Here is a 19,532-nt window from a genome sequence, read left to right as displayed (position 1 = left end):
CTATTTACAGTAATTGTTATCTGTTATCGCCGTTCCCCTGCTAGATGTGAAAATAGCTTGCACGCTTTCAGGAAACATTAACTTTCACTTGTAAAACAAAAAGTGCACTGGCTACCTTTCAAATAAACTAAATTGTGTATTTTATATTAAATGTATAAAAGTACTAGAGCTGATGGGGATGTAACCACTTTTATAACTTATTAATTTCCCACAGTTTCGAGTTTCGTTTATTTTATTACTGAACTTCTTTCCAGTGTACCTTTAAATGTTAGTTAACCTGCAGCTTGTGCACTTTAATTTCTTGCATCTGCAGTTTTCCCATCTCCAAGTAAAGCAGTTAGTAATGAAAAACACCTAGTGACATTGCACATGCATGAAAGAATCTTTGTAAATTTCATTCAACACACACATGCATGAAAGAATCTTTGTAAATTTCATTCAACACACTGTTCAGCCCTGATTGCTTGCACTGGTAGATTAGCCTCCCCCTGAAAGCCTTTGCTAATGGAAAAAATAGCTAATGACTTTACAAATACAAGAATAAAAAAAAAATCAAGAGTCCCGCTCTACTGGATTGCTGGTAAGGTAGTTTATTTCATAGATGTGTAGTGAACAGCAGAGTATAATAGTAGCATGTATAAATGTCACATCAGCATACTTAAATGTCATATAGCAGTTTAGACAATGTCAAATAACTGGAGCAACAAAATAATCCAACAATATATGAACAAGTCTTGAACTGAAACTCCACTGAGAGCTCTATTCTAAAACATGCATATATTACTTCTGTTCAGTATCTTCCATCTGTTAGTTGTATCTGTTCCTTCAACCTCAGTTTCCAGGCATTGTACCAGCCAAACAAAGTTTATTATTTCAGGTGTCTAAGTCTCTATATCTGCAAAGTCTCAACATTCCCATGAGCTGTTATTCCTGCATATCTCATGCTTAGCCTGAAGGTTTTTTCACAAAACTCTTCCTTCTGAAGTTGTATGTACAATATGAAGTATAACATGAAGATACAAGCCTGTCCTTAATATGGCTACATTGTCAGGCCTATGCAATGTCCATTCTACTTATTTATACAAGATCTGTTCTAACTAACTGTATTTGTTTACCAAACTGCATTTAAGTGAAACCTGATCTTACAACTGCTCCTGAAATGTCTGAACAGGGATCGTTCTCTGTCATTACCTCACAAATGTATCATTATTACTACTACTGTAATGTAGTTTGAATACACTGACTTTGTGCCACTTCCTATTAAAGCTTTTGTAATGCAGTCTGCAAAGTGATACCTTAATGATTAATGACATCAAAACTAATGCAATTACCAAAAGGTTTCTTCCAGTCATTAACTAAAAAGGGGAAGTTCCTGATTTTTCATTTGCTGATTCTCTTATTATTTCTCTTATTCCCAGTAAAGTAGCTGACAGATGACAGACCCAATTAGGTCCCCTTTCTATGTGGGCTTTAGTAAGTCTTTCCTTTATTGTTCTGTTCATCCTCTCTACCTTTCTGTTAGACCGTAAGTGATAGGGAACAAGACATCTCTGTTGTATTCCTAACAGATTGCAGACTTCCTTCATGGCTTGACTTGTGAACTGCTCCGTTATCCGAGTCAATGACCTGAGGTCATCCCCAATGTGAAAAAGTATTCCATAGTGCAAAGGTAGTTTTTGCTCTCATTTTTGGTGGGAGAAGCTTCCACCCACTTAGTGAATGTGTCTACAGATACAAGTAGTGGCCAGCTCCCTTTCCCTGAAGGTAGGGGTCCTGCAAAAATCTATCTACTGTACCATGCTCCTCCTGAAACTGGCACTCTTTGTAACTGAGGTTTCATTAGTGTGGGATTTGTCTGCAGACACTGGGCATTCCTCCTGTATTGCCTTACACAGCTTCATCAGCTGAGGATTCCAAAACGTGTGCTTTACGATAAGCCAAATTTTCTGAAAACCTAAATGGCGCTACAGTTGATCATTGTACAATCTTAATTGCTTAGCCAATGATTTTTGTATATAAGCCAAGAGTGTACCCTGTTCTGTTTTGTACATATGCAACTTTAATTCAGGTAATAAAGTAGTAACTTCACATTATGTTAATTTGTCAGCATCTCCCTGCATCTTCTGAATTTTCATTAAATCTAATACAATTGGTGAACTTACTTGACTCACAAATGTAATAATTTCTACCTTGTTTTCCTTCCATTGCTCTTTCTACAGAATAACTCCCTCCTTATCAGACTTTTTTGGTGTGGAGTCACCTCAGCTGTGGAATTACTAAAAAAATGAAGATTATTGTCTCTTGCCTGATGTATTTTTACTTGAAAATGCTCCATTCATTTCTGTTTTTCCATTATAAAACATTTAATTCCCTCTAGAACCCCTTCATGTTTTAAAGGTTTACCTCTACTCTATACAAATCCCAATCTAGCCCAAATTTCCAGATGTATAGTGAGGGCTGTTACTATATAAGGACTGTCACTAATAATTATCAACTGATTTTCTCCATACTGTTTTATGGCATCCAGGTCAGCTAGTTGGGCTGACATATGGCTAGCTAGGTTGATCATATGGGTTTGTGGTTCTGTATTGGAGTCTGTGTAAACTGCAAATCCTGCGTGATATGTGCCTTTTTCATAAAATCACAAATCATCCAAATACACACATTTACCATCTGCATTAAATTGATCTGAGAAGGGAGAATTTGGAATTCTATCCATTTGTTTTTTTGCAAACATGTGGGATTCCCTCGTACAACTGTTGTGACAGGTAACATTTTTCTTCCACCTCTATTAAAGTGTTTCTTTGTTCTAAAGCTATAATTCATTTGGAGAGGGTAACCTGATTTACAGCTCTGTGTCTGAATACAGTAAGGTCTTGACTGTGTGATGTGGTGTCTGTATTATTATTGAAGAGAACTATATAATGAATTCTGACTGTTGAATTCCCAACAGATAGTTAACAAAGCCCTTATACAAAGGTGACAGCCCTTCTCCACTGAAAAATGTAATAGCCCTTAATTTAATTTGAATATCCTGCTTTATGGTATGTGGGTATTTCTGGAGCAAGAGAACAGAAATGTTGTCATGCCCAACTGTTGCCTGCAAATAAAAAGAATATTCTGTAATGGCATAATCAATTCAGTAACAACTGCAAGCTTCTGTTTCAGTGCTTCCACTGCCCTCTTTCCTTCTGTCCACTATGTAGCCTTGCGGAGCATTTGTATAAAATAATTGATGCATCAATTATTTTATACAAATGCTCCGCAAGGCTGCATAGTGTTCTATAAACTCCCTGTTATAATTCATATTCCTTCAAAACGTTTGCAAATCTTGATGCTCAAAATAGAATGCACTCTTTCCCTGCACCATATTCAAACCCAGGGCTGCACTGTCATCCCCAATTAATTAAACTTTACAGTACTGACTTTAAAGCCAGCCTTTGTAGCACTAATAAGACATCATGTAATATCCTTAAATACTCTTCCGTTTCTATCTGTACCAAGATATCATGTATGTATTGTAAGACTAGCACCATGATTCAATGGTCTCAACACCTGTGCCAATGTCTGATGAAACAATATTGGAGAATTTGAAGAGCTCATTGGTAAATATGTTATTAAATACTGTGTATCCTCAAAGGTAAAAGTAAAATGTTTGTGATGACTCAGCAATCTATTTGCTAAATCAATAAGTGTAAACCATTTGCTCTGTGGATCAAGTCTCACAGTCATTTCAGTTGTACCAGGCACAACAAATGCTGCTGAGGTGGTAGCCTGTAATTGCCATCTTTTTTCTTTACCAGTCACATGGGTGAATTTGATGTACTTGATCCCTTTATTGCAATACCTTTTTCTTCCCAATCTCTAATACATTTGCAAATATCTTTCACTGATTCTGTCTATGGGATCTACTGCTGTTTGGCAGTGGCCACTAAACCAATGTCTGTTTTATCCTTAGACCGTAACTCTGGATATTCCTGCATTAACTGCACAATCTACTGCAAACAGTTATTTTACAATTCTCTTCAGTTTGTACTACTGTACATATCACATCATCTTTATTTCTCCATAATATTTTATTAAAGTCCAGAACAATACTTAATACTGACAAAATATCCATTCCTAGAATGTTGCTGTCATACTGAGGATGTAACAGGAATTTTACTATTACTTCAGCTTTGTTCAGAAATCTGATTTCTACTGGCTTACTGGTCAATGTAGTTACCTTTGACCCTTCAAATCCTGATGGCATCATAACTGTACTAGGGCCCTCTGGCAGAGGTCTGTTTGTAACTAAAACTGATGCACCTATATTGATCAGTACATCATTCCGCAATTAGTTTCCTATAAACAAGGAGCTATCTGGTCTATCATCTTTTTCAGTCTTAAATGATAGATAAATCAGCTGATTTGGTGCCGGACTGACACACCCCTCACAGAGATGTTCTCTAAATGACTCTGTCTAGAACAAGAGACAACATTGACTTGAGCTATAGTCTGCATTTGTTCATTGCTCTGCTTTGAACTCTGTATCATTCACACTGGTACTGGCTACATGAGACTGATCTGTTTCTGTAGGGTTGGTGTCATCTCCTGCAGTCTGATTCCCTCAGTCCAATATTTGCACTAACAACAAACCCATATCCACAACTTTCTGAACCTTGATTCTGAAATGATATTCATATTAGGAGATGAGGGGGCTGCTGACACTATCTATTTCAGTGTTAAAGCTGAGATATACCAAGTCACACTGAGAATAGCGAGGTGGTCTGTCAGCAGTCTCACTCACCAAGGCACATTCTGACTTTCTGCCTTGCCTGTTTTTACTTGAAATAACTGGGACAGGTTCATCAATATCAACCTCAACACTTGTTTTTCCACATCCAGTATTTAGAATCCTTTTTAAACCAAAAAAAATTCAATAGTAGATGTTTTCCTGCAGTTGCAAAGCCTGCATTCTGTCTGACAAATGCTATATCTGTCTCTATAGAAAAGATTTCATTATTTGCAAGTGAAGCTTACAAAATCTGATTTGTCTAATGACTAAATGTACTGCCTCCTCTGTCTTTGCTGCAGCAATCACATTTCATTTATTAGCTGTGTCTAGCTCCTGAACTCATTACAAAAAGATTTCAATCATATGCTTCTGTATTTCATCCTGTTCTATTTGTCTTTCATACACTAAAGAAAATAAAATTGCAATTTTCATAAGGTTGTCTGTTCTAGGTGTCTTAAATTGATCTAATAACCTGGGATCAAAACACATTTTCTCTGTCAAAACCTGCAAGGCAATGTATTCTTTCCCGTATGCTGTCAAGCAGTAATGCATGCAAGTCAGTACAACTCTTCAGGGTTTGGGGAAGAAAAGCTTTGAAATATTTTGACAATTCCTGTCCCAAAGTCACCCCCATGTTACTGGACCAGTCTTCAGATACCATATGATTCTGTAATAACCCTTTTTGATCATCCCCATTGGCTAGCAATTTAGATCTGCCATACAGCTTTTGGGCTGCTGTCACACACACGGATACTGCATCTGAATGTACTGATTGATTGCTGTGAACTATGTCCTTGATCCTTTGCAAGTTTTGCACCTGATTTCATTAAGTGCTTATTGTTCTTAAGTTCTCTTATTCCATTTACTACTACCCCTGCATCCTATCTGATCTTTGTGATACTCTGATCTTTTTTTCCTTCAAGCTTCTTTTTATAGCTTTCTACCAGTTTGCCCTGTTCTCCCCCTTTATCATCTGTATTATACCATTTAGACAAAAATGTGTCATGTTCATCCAGATTATTGGGTGATTACTTTCTTCCAAGAAGCCACTGGTTTTCCTTCCAGTCTGCAATTCATGCACTGTTGCCATTGCTATTATTGGCAACAATGAAGTCTGAATAGTATTGTCACTGCTCTGTTCAGTATTGGTCTTTCGGTATAATACATAATTATGCATGTCTAGAATTGCTTTAGCAATAATCTGAAGCTTTGCAGTCTGCTTTGAGAAAACTGTACTAGTTTTATAATTGGAGATTTGTTCTTGTAGGAACCTTTGGGCTTTGACAAAAGAGTCGGTATTTTTAAGTATGGGGGTATGATACAAGGAGTTTTGCTCCCTCTGAAACACCTTTTATGAGGACTAATGTTTTTGGTGCATGAATTAATTTTTCCCCTTTTAAGTGGAACCTAGATTTGTGTATTTGACTGCATAACAAGAATCTCTATTAGACCATTCTAGTAGATTGGCCAAGTTCTATTTGATCCTCTGAGTACCACTGCCTTGGTAATGTGTACTCTGCTGGCCTTTGCCCATTCCACAAGGAGAACCCACCTTTTCATTCTAGTCCTGTTATGCATCGCTGACCTGCCTATATCCAGGCTTCAGTCCTTTTCATAATAAACAGAGAAACCTAACATTTCCTTCCATTTTGTTCATTACTGATGTACAGACACAGGATGTGGAGAATTATCTAGTATTGGTAAGAATTCCCCTTTTCTAACTCCTTAATCATTTCTTCTTAGTGTACAGCTCGGTAATTAGAGTTTATGTCTCATAGTTCCAGGTTTGGTGTTCAGTCTTGCCACTCAGATGCTATGTTTATGGATGTTGCATGTGTTCCCCATGTCTGTATGAAATTTTCTTTGTATTATCCTTTCTGTCCACCTCTCAAAAACACATTGCTTAAGCTAAACTAAACTAAGATATATATATATATATATATATATATATATATATATATAATTTTTTTTTTTTTTGCAGGTACCCTAAACCTTGTGGCACAGACAGTGTATGAAAACAAAATATTTTAACAGAATCTAATGACTATTCCTGTGTTGCCGAAGTTGTATACCTGTTTATAATATTACCAGTTGAGGTTTATGTAGCATCCCATGAGTCAGCAGGCCTTTGAGGTGGGAGTGAATGAATTTTAAGCAGTACAAGGTCAGTATAATGATTTCTGCAACATGAGCAAGGACCGGCCACCACCAGAGCTGAGATGTATAAAAAATAAGTAAATTAGATGTTGCAGGAAGGTGCCCTGCCCTGTACACGTGGGTAGCATAGTACACAGTTGCCAAAGATATGCATGCATTCATTTGGTAGGGAAGGCAGATTGTAAGAGCTTTATTGAAACAAAAATTGTGAACCATGCATTAAAGGCAGCTGTGAGCACTGTCTTAAAGCTTTACTGGAAAAGCTCATGTAGACTCTGCCACAAATTGCTGTGAGGGAAATGTTAGTTTTTGTTTTCTTGTATTTTGTATTGCTTTGTTACCTTCTTCTGTTTTATATATCGTGATTTATTGTCTTTGCGCTTTGTTTTTCTTATATCCTGCTTTTAATTGCATATTTACACTAGGAAAGAGACCGCATCTGTCTCTAATGAGTCACACAAAAATGATCTTTTCCCCCACTTTCACATTCTGGTGCTGTTGTGTTTTTAAACTCAGCTGTCTTTCTAATTGCCTGCCCCTTATGTTAATTTGACCACATCTTCCCTCTTCTCTCTTCTCTGTCATTAGCTATTCTGAGTAAGCACAAAATTATCATTTTGTGAAATCGCTCCCCTTCAACTATTTAAATTTATTGGCCATCTCACTGTATTCCATAGCACCAGAATACACAGTACTCTCCGCTCACCCCCTTCCAATCTATCTTGCTCTTTTAAAAATAGTGGCTCTTTGCTTAGGGGGAAAAAAAGATGGTGCCAAGAATGGCAGCCTTGGTTCAGGGCTCTCTAGTATTCTGTTTGTTTTTGTTTATTTGTCCTGTTGTTTTGTGTTCAACTGTAATTAAGTATACCCGTAAAGAATTGTTAAATATTTGGCAATGGCAATTCAGTTCATGCAATTTGACACCGGATTTTTCACAATTAAGAAATTTTCTGGAGATCATAGCTGGAGGAGCAGCAGCTGTCAGCAGCAGAGTTAGATGACAGGCATACAAACGGTCTGCAAGGCTGCATAGTGTTCTATAAACTCCCTGTTATAATTCATATTCTCACAAAGCTTTTGCAGATCTTGAATTGTAGTAGGTAGTGCCATACTCAAAATAGAATGCACTCTTTCCCTGCACTGCATTCAAACCCGGAGCTGACTGTCATCCCCATAAATGTGACTGCCTGTTTTAATTCCATTTTACTAGTATTGACTTTAAAAAACAGCCTTCTGTAGGACTAATAAGATATCATATAATATCTATAAATACTCTTCTGTTTCTATCTGTATCAAGATAGCATGTATTTATTGTCAGACTAGCACCCATTCAGTTGGAGTTTCCATTGGACAAATTACACCTTGTCACACCATTCTATCCAACTTGGCTCTGAGTCTGTCCTGCATGGCTATTGGAACTTTACGAGCTGGCCTGATAACTGGACTGACATCTAGGTCTAACTTCATGGAGTACACAACTGGAAATTTGCCTAGTTTGTCTTCAAAAAGATCAGCACAGATAGAAAAAATGTGCTGGGCAAAATTAGAGTAGATCCAACTTGGATCCTGGTAACTACCGTCCCATCAGTCTGATGAGCCTGATCTGCAAGGGCATGGAACGCATTATCATGGAACTTATAAACAAAGACACTGGCAACCTTCAAACGCTGGACCCCACCCAGTTTGGGTTCGTGAAGAGCCGATCTTGTCTCCTGAACCTGATTGACTTCTTAGAGTCAGTCTCCAGAGCTGTGGTTGAGGGTAAGGTGGTCCACACAACCTTTCTGGACCTCGCCAAGGCCTTTGACACCATCCGCCCCTCTGGAATCATAGATACACTTACTAAGCTGGACATAATTCCCTACATCACTTGATGGGTTGCCAGATGGCTTACTGACAGAACCCAGACTGTAAAAGTAGCCAACTCCAAATCCAGCTCTAGACAAGTGACAAGTGGAGTACCTCAGGGTTCAGTCTTGTGACCACTCTTGTTTGGCATCTACTTCTCTGAAGTACAGGCCAACACTAAGGGACTCTGGCTAACAAAGTTCACAGATGACTGCAAACTTGGGAGCTATTATTGAATCCCCAAATGATGTGGATATTCTACAAAAGGGCCTTATAGAAACAAATGCTTGGTGCCAGAGCCATGGGGTCAAGCTTAATGAAATGAAATGTATAGTTATCCCCTTTGGGAAAAAACATGTACCCATGAATTACCACATAGGTGGCAGTACACTAAACACCAAAAGTGTAATGAGAGACTTAGGGACACATGTGGACAATGGTCTCCCCCTTCGATAACCACATTGCCACAACAGTGGAAATCCTTCTATGTGGCACACCTCATCACTAAGGGCTTTTCATCCAGAAAAAAGGTCATTGTCCCACTATACTCATCCCTCATTAGACCCATTATAGAGTACAACGCCCCGTTTGGTATGTACCTCACAAGGCATCTGCAACAGCTGGAAAGGCTGCAGAAATACCTCACTAAAAAAATCACAGGCCTAAAGCAGATGCCCTATGCTGACTGTCTAAAAAACTCCAGCTATACTCTGTGGCATATCGTCTACTCAGAGGCAATCTCTGCTTAACATACAAGGCCATGTCAAACCCTGAGCTGTTGGACATGCTCCACTTAAAGAAATCCCAATCCCTCAGAGCCACATACTCCAGGGATCTAAACCTTGTCATCACAATGAGCAAAACAAGCTGGAGGGATAGGTTCCTGACCCAGAGACTCCCCATACTCTGGAATAGACTGCCCTTACATGTCAAGCAGAGTGCCTCATTGGCCTCTTCAAAAGGAACCTTGAAAATTGGATGGGAGATAGGAAATTCACCCCATTCACCCCAGGGATCACGTCAATCGCCCTGCTAGACAGGGGTCCAGGGAAGTAAATATTGTGGGAAGAATTATTCAGGGAATTGTTTGGCTAGGCTTGTATAAGCCCTAGGGCCGATAGCCTAGTAGCAACCTATGAACCTATGGTCTTTTAAGCTAACATGGTGGGCTTCCTTATTAAATGAAAGCAATCCCATTTTCAAACTGTCTCTGAACCCCAATAATGACTGTGCCTCTTGATCACATATAATAATGAGTCGTAACTTCTTTCACTCTGTGGGAAGTAATATGACAGCACTACTGATCCTTCAGTTTGAATTTCTTCCCCTCCATAAGCAACAAGTTTCACACGCCTTGCCAAATCAAGCCTTTCACTTTTACACACTCTAGCAAACATTTCTGCAGACATAACATTGCACTTAGAACTTGTGTCAGCTTTGAGTTCTGTGGGTTTGACATTTATTGAAACAGTATAAAATACTTCATTCTTTGCCCTTATATCTACTGCAATAACTGTTTCATGAAGCACTGACACACCATCACCATACAGAGTAGGGTTGTCACAGTCTAACTAATCAACTCAATTCTTAAAATGTTCCCTTTTAATTAAAAAATGTGGGTCTTTTGATTAACAAAATCTTTTGAAATGATGCCATTTATTACATTTGTGGCATTGCTGACCAAAAGCTAAAATACAGTTCTCCCTTTTAGATTCATGATTAGCACTACCATTACGATAGTTGGCAGTGAAACTTGGTTGGGGCCCATGCTTTGAGTTTGCTGACTCACCCTTGTGCTTCACTGAGACTGTGCAAACCTCTGCAATTTGCTTGAAAGTTCTGGGGTTCACCAGTAGGTGCTGCAGAGGTTACAGCTGCCTGTGCTTGGGCCTGTTTCTTTTAACCACATGCTGCATAGCATCAACATGAGCTTTATCACTGTGTCTTCTAGAGCTGCTCTCATTTGTAAGCATTTGTATGTGTTTTTCTGTGAGCTTGTATATCTGACAAATCTCAATGGCCTTATTCAAAGTTGAATCACTCTCATGAAGCAAAATCTTTCTCACAGCATCATCTTTTATACCATGCACAAGTATGTCCTTTATCGATTTATCCCTTACATCACCAAATCTGCACGTTTTAGATTTCTTTTTCAGGTCAGTTATGTATGCTGCAACAGTTTCACCATGTGTTTGATCCCTTGTGTAAAATAAGTGCCTTTCCATTTTAACATTTGTCTGAGGGTTACAGATTTCTCTAAATTTATGTTTTAAGCACTCTGGGTCCTCCTTTGACTCAGCCTATACAACAATATGTTGGCTTTCCCCCTCTCCAGTATAAATACAGGTGGATACACAAATGAATGTTCCCTTTCTATGGCTTCTGACCCAGCTAAACTAAGTAGAATAAATGCCTTTGCACAGTCATCTTTATCAGAAAATGCAGCCTGTATGAAAATGGTGTAACACTCTCCAGGTCTCACCAATATTACTATCAAACACAAGTGCACTGGGTTTTCGAAATCTGTCTGCCATGCCCACAAAGTATTCACAAATACACTGAAAATATGACCCTTGTAATTATGTTTGAACACACTGTTCTGTGAGCTTGTAACAATATCCAAATGCAAAATAAACTCTTTGAAATACTTTTCTTTGCGAAATATGCCTTGGAATGGCTGTACTCTGCAAAATAACTTTACTGTAACACTGCACAAACATGCAAACACTTTATACACTTCTGATAACTCAGATAGCTTTGCTTAATATGAAAAATACATATGCTTTGCGAAAATGAGGTTGTTTCTCATTTTATTCATTTTATGCAATTCAGACTTTATTTTACATGTTTTTCTGTAGTAATTTGCATATTTTTATCAATACCGTACATATCTGTTTATGCAAATGTTATTTAGAGCATTCTATATACCTCATTTCCTATTATGACAAAATAAAATAGTGCTGACCAAGTTTAATACCTGAAATCCATTTCTGACCTGTTTTACGAAGTATGCACATTTTTGGGAGTATCCACTGCTGTATATTCCACCAGCATCTGGTTAAGTGCCTTGAATCATTTTCAACAAGCCATTTTAAACTTCAGGGCCCCTATGCCGGTGCTGACTTCAGGCCCTTTTAGATGTGCTGCTTCTAGTACCACGCCCTTTAGACATGCCGCTTCTGGCACCATGTCACTCATTTGTCTCTAATACATATAACAAGAAGGCCTGAGGCTTCATTCAGATGCTTTAATACATACAAACACATTAGGATGGATAGCAGCATCATTAAATACAAACGGACTAGTTAACAGAGCTTACATACATACATGCTTATATCTCAACAGCTAACTACAAAATGGCAGTCAGGCTCTCATGTGCTCAGTATTTATACCCTAGTGCAAGTGCTTGGATAGCCTCTTAAAGGTATATACACACACATATTGATCTACACCATCTATCAGTAATATTCCTTGCTGAAGGTTGATTATTTCTCCCAGAATTGTCTTAAGCTCTATTATAGCAGTTTTAGGTGGAATATAATTACATGCCAGTGTAATCTTCCTCCCTTGCCAGCAGCCCCTTAGTACAAATCTACCATTATTATCTTTTTATCTTCTTCTTGCAGTTAATATAAGTACTCCTCCTTTCATTTGTCCCAGGTATTCTGCTGAATAACTGTCCTGAAAACATTTCTTTATCAAATGCATGTGTTTGGTTCTTTCCAGATGTGTCTTCTGTAGCATAGCTATTTGCACTCTACATTTTTTTAATGTAGTTCACTACTCTTTCTTTCAAAGATTATGAGAGATTAGTAGTAAGACTGTATAAATATATGTGTGATAAAGTTTGGGGGATGGTAAAAAAAAGTAAAAGAAAGTGTATAAATGAAATAAAATGTTATCATGAAAAAAATATTTTAGTGAAAAATCGATGATATAGGAAATGAAAAGTATGATATAAGAATGTAATGATAAAACATTACTATGTAAATCCATGGGAAAATCTAACCGATTAAAAAATTAAAGCTATAAAAATAAGAAGCAAATGGTGTAATCAGAAAGTAGAATGTCAAGACTTTTTGTGGAGACTGGTAATAGATAAATTGCCAGTAAACGGAAATATGCCATATTAAAAGAAAAATGATAGAGCATATTTACATTGTCAAGAAGAATAAACTATAGAACACATGTTTTTGAAAGTAAAAAGTTATGGGGAAAACTATGTAAAGAAGATTTTTTTTTTTAAAGATATAAAAGAAGATGATAAAATAAACATGGATATGATTAAATATGCATATTATAAGAATAGAAGTAATGAATATGTTAAAAGAATAGATAAAGTTATTTTATGTTATGTGGGTTACATGTAATGAAAGAATAAATGAAATTATGTTTAGTAGTAAATGGATTTCAGCAACAATATGAAGTAAAATCAGATGGTTATGGAAAAAGGAGTGGGGGTCAAATAGGTATGAAAATTTAGCATGATTGTAAAGGAAATTATGAATGTGTGTAAACAGATTTGTAGCTTTATATATTTATACATATGTAAATATTTGTGTATATGTAACTATTTTGTAAAAAAAGAGTTACTTTTGTATATAAATACAGAACCCCCTACTCTTTTTCATTAAGGGCCAAGAGATCTTTTACATACACCTAAGTTACCCCTATCTCAGACAGATGGGGCCTCAGTTTAGCATCTCATCCATATTTAGGGTGTCTATACTATCTTACTTTATTGTATACTTCTAATAAGCCTTCTACCCACATCCTATCGTATGCCTGTCTCCTGTCATACATTTTTACACCATGATCTTGTGAGAGGGCCTACATATTTTTCATCTGTATGTAGATTCAGCCCCTCATAAGCAGAACACAAATATGTGTAATTCTACAGTGTTAATATGTATATTGCACCATAGCAAACACTGCATGCATTAAGTCTTATGACAGCATTATATTACATTGTGCCTGCATTAAGATTTACGAAAGCAGAGCATTACCAAGCTGTGCCCTCTGAATTACCCCTTTCAGAAGAAGAAGAGGGGTTGTTCATGAGGGTATGATAAAAAGAAAGGAGAACTGATCATAGGGTGTACCTTCATAGAGTTATTTAAGTTGCCATCTTCATCAAATGAGAAACTCTGCTCTCAAGTCAGAAATACTTTTGTAACAGCTACAAGCTACTGTTTACATTTCAGAAGATATATTTGCAACATGTCAGAAGACTGTTTTTTGGTATGACTCTTTTGGTATACTGACAGGCCAGAAGGACATTATTGCCCATGCATAACATATTTGTATTTTTTAAAAAGTGGAACAAAATGAAATAGACTGTTGCAGAACACAAATACGCCCAGCTATCACAGTAGGAAGACAATGAAATGATGCACCAAAAAAGTCACTTCAATGAAACTTCAATAAAACCAATTCTGGAATTTACTGAGACAAATATAAGACATACAATGAGCACATTCATCCTGACATCTTCAGACCTTTATCAGATCCCAAGATATTTGTATTTATATGTGATAAAAATGTACCTGAAATGTGCGGTAGCAGAATCAATCAGCAAGTGTACCTTGTTAGCATATATGTATATAAGATAAGTCTGACAGGTCAGTTGACTTTCCTTTCCAGAATGCTGTTTATATCATCTTTGTCTGTATTGATTAAAGACAAAAATGTTTGCTGTTGATAGCAGATGTAGAGGGTCCATTATAGTAAGCTATGATCTTTCTCTCTTTGCTTGTGCATGTTTCATAATAAAACTCCTTTGGCTTGTAAGTACTTTATAGCAAAGCTGCTATGAACTTTTTTATGGGTTACGTGGGTCTTCTGTCTATGTCATCTGTGATGAAATTAATTGTCTTGCCTCAGAATTCTACTGTTAAATGACATTTTCTTGATAAGGCTGGGATTCTGAGGAGCAGAGAAGATGATAAATAAATGGTTGTATGTCCACCATTATTTATGTTGGGGATGAAGAGTTAGATAAGAAACAAGAGGCCATCAAAGTAACCATTTGAAATGTCAGGACTCAAAACATGGAGACTGAATGGTCAAAAAAATGGACTTACAAATATGAAGGCCAAGATGGCCATTCCTTGGAGTATTCCCTTTTCCAGAAAGTATGGTAATATTGGAGTTAGTATATATAATTTTTTTTGAGGGGGAGGCTTTTCCCCCAACATCAGGGGTGCAGGGGGCTTGAAATCTAAAGGAAAATGGAGAAAATCTTGGTAAAAAATGATAACAAAACATGAGAGGAATCAGACGTATACGCTATAAATCTTGACATAAAGGCATGCTCCTAGTGGCTAGTACAGTACGAGCCATTTCTCCCTCACATACTCCTTATGATTTATTTAAATAATGGATGAAATAACTATTTTTTCAAAAAATTCCCAAACATTTGAGGACAGACTGTAGAGATTGATGGGTATAAAGGTACAATAATTTCAGCTGGAACAGTCCCCATAGAAGAGTAGAGTTTAGGACTAGATGTACTGAAAGGAAAAACTTTAGGAACTATAGCAGGACACTTCAGATTTGGGGTGTAGTACTGTTCTGTCAGTGGCAGTCAAGGCTCTCATTCATGCTAAGGCTAAATAAAAACGATTTATATCCCAGCACCAAACACTGCTGTAAGCATTAAACAGTATCAGATACCTGTAAACATGCTGAGGTATCAGAGACAGTCAAAACATTGGTGCAAGTTAATGTAATTGCACTGACTGTTACACTATTCTGTAGTCCTGTATTGCCAGTAAAAAAGCCTGATGGATCATAAAAAAATAACTATAGACTACAAAAAGTTAAATAAAGTTGCACTATCACTGGTGGTTGCTTTCTTTTCAATTCCAATAGCAGTAAAGAGCAAAGCGCAGTTTGCATTTACATGGGATGGTAGACGGTACATCTTTCAAGTGTCACCTAAAGAGATGTACACAGCTCCACTCTTTGACATGGATGAACAGCAAGAGTTAGATAAACTGCAGCTTAAAAAGGTGACTGTATGCTATTACATCTTTGTAATTATGATTGCATGGGACTAGCCACATATAAAAGCTGCATTACAAATTTTAATACATCTTCAAAATTCAGGATGGCATATAAATAAAAATAAAACACAATGATGAATTTTTGTAAAATTTCTCAAAATTATGAAAAATGGAGCAAAAAAGTGCCAGTAAAAATCATACACATAATTCTGTACCCAAAGCAAAGCAACACGCACAAACATTTTTAGTTGTGATAAAATCTGTGACCTATCCTGAACTGATTTCTGCATCCCATCTCACACATAACCACCCCAAAAAATTGATTTTGCATAACACCAACAGTGGCAAATAGCATTCAACAAAGAAAAAAAAAGCTTTGACAACAAATGACAGGACTGAATTCAACAAACCCTAGCTGCCACTTATGCTCAAAGTGACTGTTTCAAAACAATGTAGTGTCTTGTGGGGTTTAGCAAAAGGACTGCACCTGCCAAAAGTGGCCATTAGGGTTCTGGCCCAAATGTTTTATTGAATAACAAGCAAGATATAGCCCTTACAACAGTATGTATTAGCCTTGTGTACTGCTCTGCTTCATTATAAATAAATAGATAAAACGGCATACAGAGAATGTAAAGCTATCCTACCCTATCCAGAAGTGGTGACATGATTATACCTTGATAGAAACACTTGTTGCACAATTCTTGACTGTACAGAAGTAACAATGATATCTGCAAACACATGCTGTAATTGTACATGGGGTGCCACCAATGAAACACTTGTTATTTTAAAAAGTTCACATGCTAGTAAACAAAAGCATGAAAAATATTAAAGTCTCCGGTATCCAAAGCACCTCCATTCAATCAATTGTCCACAGCAGACATAAAAAAAATCATGGTTTACTGACGGTTCTTCTGAAATTGGTAGAAACATAAGAACATTGTTAGCAGTAGAATACTGCCCACGAACAAAGACCATATTATGTGATAAAGATTCCACAGGCTCCAGTAATCAGGCTAAACAATGTGCATGTTGATCATCAATAATCTGCTGTCTTTTCCCAATTGTTTCTATTTACACCACTAGCAGTGCAGCATATAAAGGACTGACAACGTTGTTATATGTATGGCAGCAACAAAATTAAAAAATGCATAACAAAAATTTATGTGAAGGTTCTAAAGACTGGCAAAAAAATTTGGAATGCAACCGAGCAATACAAAATACTCAAAGGACAGACAAATGTCCACATGTCCTCTAACACAGATAAACAAAAGTAGAACTAGCAAGTAAATAAAATGGCATCAGTAAAAACTTTTAAAAATCCATAAAAGTCAAAATAACATAATGGATATACCACAGCTGTAAACAGTGCTACAATAAAATGGGCAAGACAGCACAAAATAATTTTAAACAAAGACTTTGTCCCTAATGTCATTCAACAATGTAAAATTTGCCAAAAAAGGTGAAATATTTGCAACTGAAATCATGAGGACATATAAGCCAAGGTAACAAACTGTGGAAACACTTATTTAATAGTTTCACCTGTTAAAAAAAGCTGTGCTAAAAGTTTTAGCTTAAGAAAATTAAATTGTATCAAACACAAATCAAAGACAAGATAGTTTCATAGGTGAAAATAGTGTCATGTTTCAAAATTCTTCACTCAGCGATAAAATACTTTATTCATACAAAACAAGGTTAAGCGCTTTCATCTACAAAACTGTAGACTTCATCAGAACAATTACTGTTGAAATAACACCCATTTGAATACAATATTCCCTCCAATCAATGCCCTAATAATATAACCTAATACATATTAATGAGCTAATATCCTGAATCCATACGTAATTCTTTAAACACATTTAAATCTTCTAATGATGTTTGAAATGTTATACTCTTCGCATCTTTACATTATTATGTTTACAAATGCTCACAATTCTACAAAATATTTCTACATAATATATTACTTGTGAACATCCTGCATTAATTATAAATGGTTGATATGTTGCTATTAAAATTCAACATGAATCAGTTTTCAATCTTTCAAATGGGAGATTGTGATAAAACTAATGTCCTAAACATAAATTACTCTGTGGATAATTAATATAAAATATATAATAATAATAATAAATATATGAATATTAAAAATACACATTATTATATATGCAATCTCGGAATATTTAAAAAAATACAATTTTAGATGCTGAGTATTAAAATAACAATCAATCATATAAAACATTAGATGGAAGACTCTAATGAGACAGAGACCTTGAATAAAAAATGTAATATATAATAGATTAAATATAATAAATATATGATAAAGGTATAAGATTAAAAAATATTTAACAATACCAATAAACTAAACAGCAATATTTTATATACAGTATTAAGATAGTAATAAAGTAGTAAATAGTAGATAGTAAAATTAGAGCAGCTTGGATGACTTCTGATTATCATGAAATGGTTACGGAAATTGACAATATAAGAAATATGTTCAGAAAGAGGGGACACTCAGACAATCTCATTTTAGATGTCACCAACTACGTTAAAAAAGAATGGGGGAAGAAATATATACCTCTGTTGCGTAATGAAATTAATATTGTAAATGGAACTGGTGAAGTGTCGGACCCTGCAAATACTACTAAGTATAGTAGAGCATGTATATTACAATTTAATCCATCAGAGTTTGATGTGAAACACATTATACAGAAGAATTGGAACATTTTAAGGAGTGATGAAGGGGTTCATAGGAGATTAGGAGACACACCCCGATTTGTATACAAGACAGGAGCAAACTTAAAAATGATGATTGAAAATAGGACTACTTATAGAGGCAATAACCACAAAAGTTTTGGGAAAGGTACTAGTAAATGTGGGCACTGCAGTCGGTGTCATGCAGTAATGGAAAATAATACCATGACACTGGGTAATACCAACAAAACCAAGATAAGGTTCAGGAAGGGGAGCTGCTAGACCCAACACATGGTTTATTTAGCTATGTGCACAAAGTGTACTAGATGTTCTTCATCTCACATTGCTGCAGTCCTAACACTTGGGTAGTCCGCTGTCCCTCGGTCGGCCCGAATATCAGAGTATAAGGCTGACGTCGGTCAAGGTGCATTTGACTGACATCAGAACGTCAGGGTACAAATGCGCATGACCGACGTCATATCCTCAGTCTTTTTTGCCGCATGGTCCGATGCAGAAGCAGTGTTGCGAGTGCCGTTCGGCGTTCTGAAATTTTTCGAATTCGGAGTTTCAGACCGAAGTCAGAGTTGGTTAAGTACCCCGTTGGAGAATATTTTGGTTTTTTCTTGCCTCAGTGGTTTACCGGATGTCAGAAAAAGTGAATAACTGTATTTCTTGTGGGAAACAGATACCGCATAGGGATTACCATAATTTGTGTATACCTTGTTTGGGACCTGAGCACGACGTTGTTGGTTGCCGCTTTTGTGCTAGGTTTAATAAACGCACTATAAAGCGGAGGTTAGATTGTGCCAGGTTGGTCTTTGGGAAGCGGTGCAATTACAAAATGCCGTCGGATGCTCCGACGCCGGCTTCCTCAAAGAAGCGCAAGGACAAGGCAGTTAAACCTAGGTTAGAGGAGTCATCCGAACCGGACGCCGGTTCTTTAGAGGCGTCAGTGGAACCAGTGGTTCCTACGGAGGCCTCTCTGGAGTCCCAGGGAGAAACCTTGATTTTACAGGATGTGGCCTCCCAGGAGGCAGGTCAGGCTGTAGGGGCTTCTC

The 19,532-nt window shown here is 36.8% G+C and overlaps 1 protein-coding gene across 4 annotated transcripts in view; it reads left to right on the top strand.

The window, feature by feature from the left end:
* Positions 1 to 19,532, top strand: part of B3GNT4 (UDP-GlcNAc:betaGal beta-1,3-N-acetylglucosaminyltransferase 4) — a 1,341,192-nt gene that overhangs the window by 590,324 nt on the left and 731,336 nt on the right. The gene's annotated exons all lie outside the window — the stretch shown is intronic.

Source organism: Protopterus annectens, chromosome 4.part0 (assembly GCF_019279795.1).
Source record: "Protopterus annectens isolate FY-2018-M chromosome 4.part0, PAN1.0, whole genome shotgun sequence".
Lineage (NCBI taxonomy): Eukaryota > Metazoa > Chordata > Ceratodontiformes > Protopteridae > Protopterus > Protopterus annectens.
This window is presented reverse-complemented; position numbering and strand designations above follow the sequence as displayed.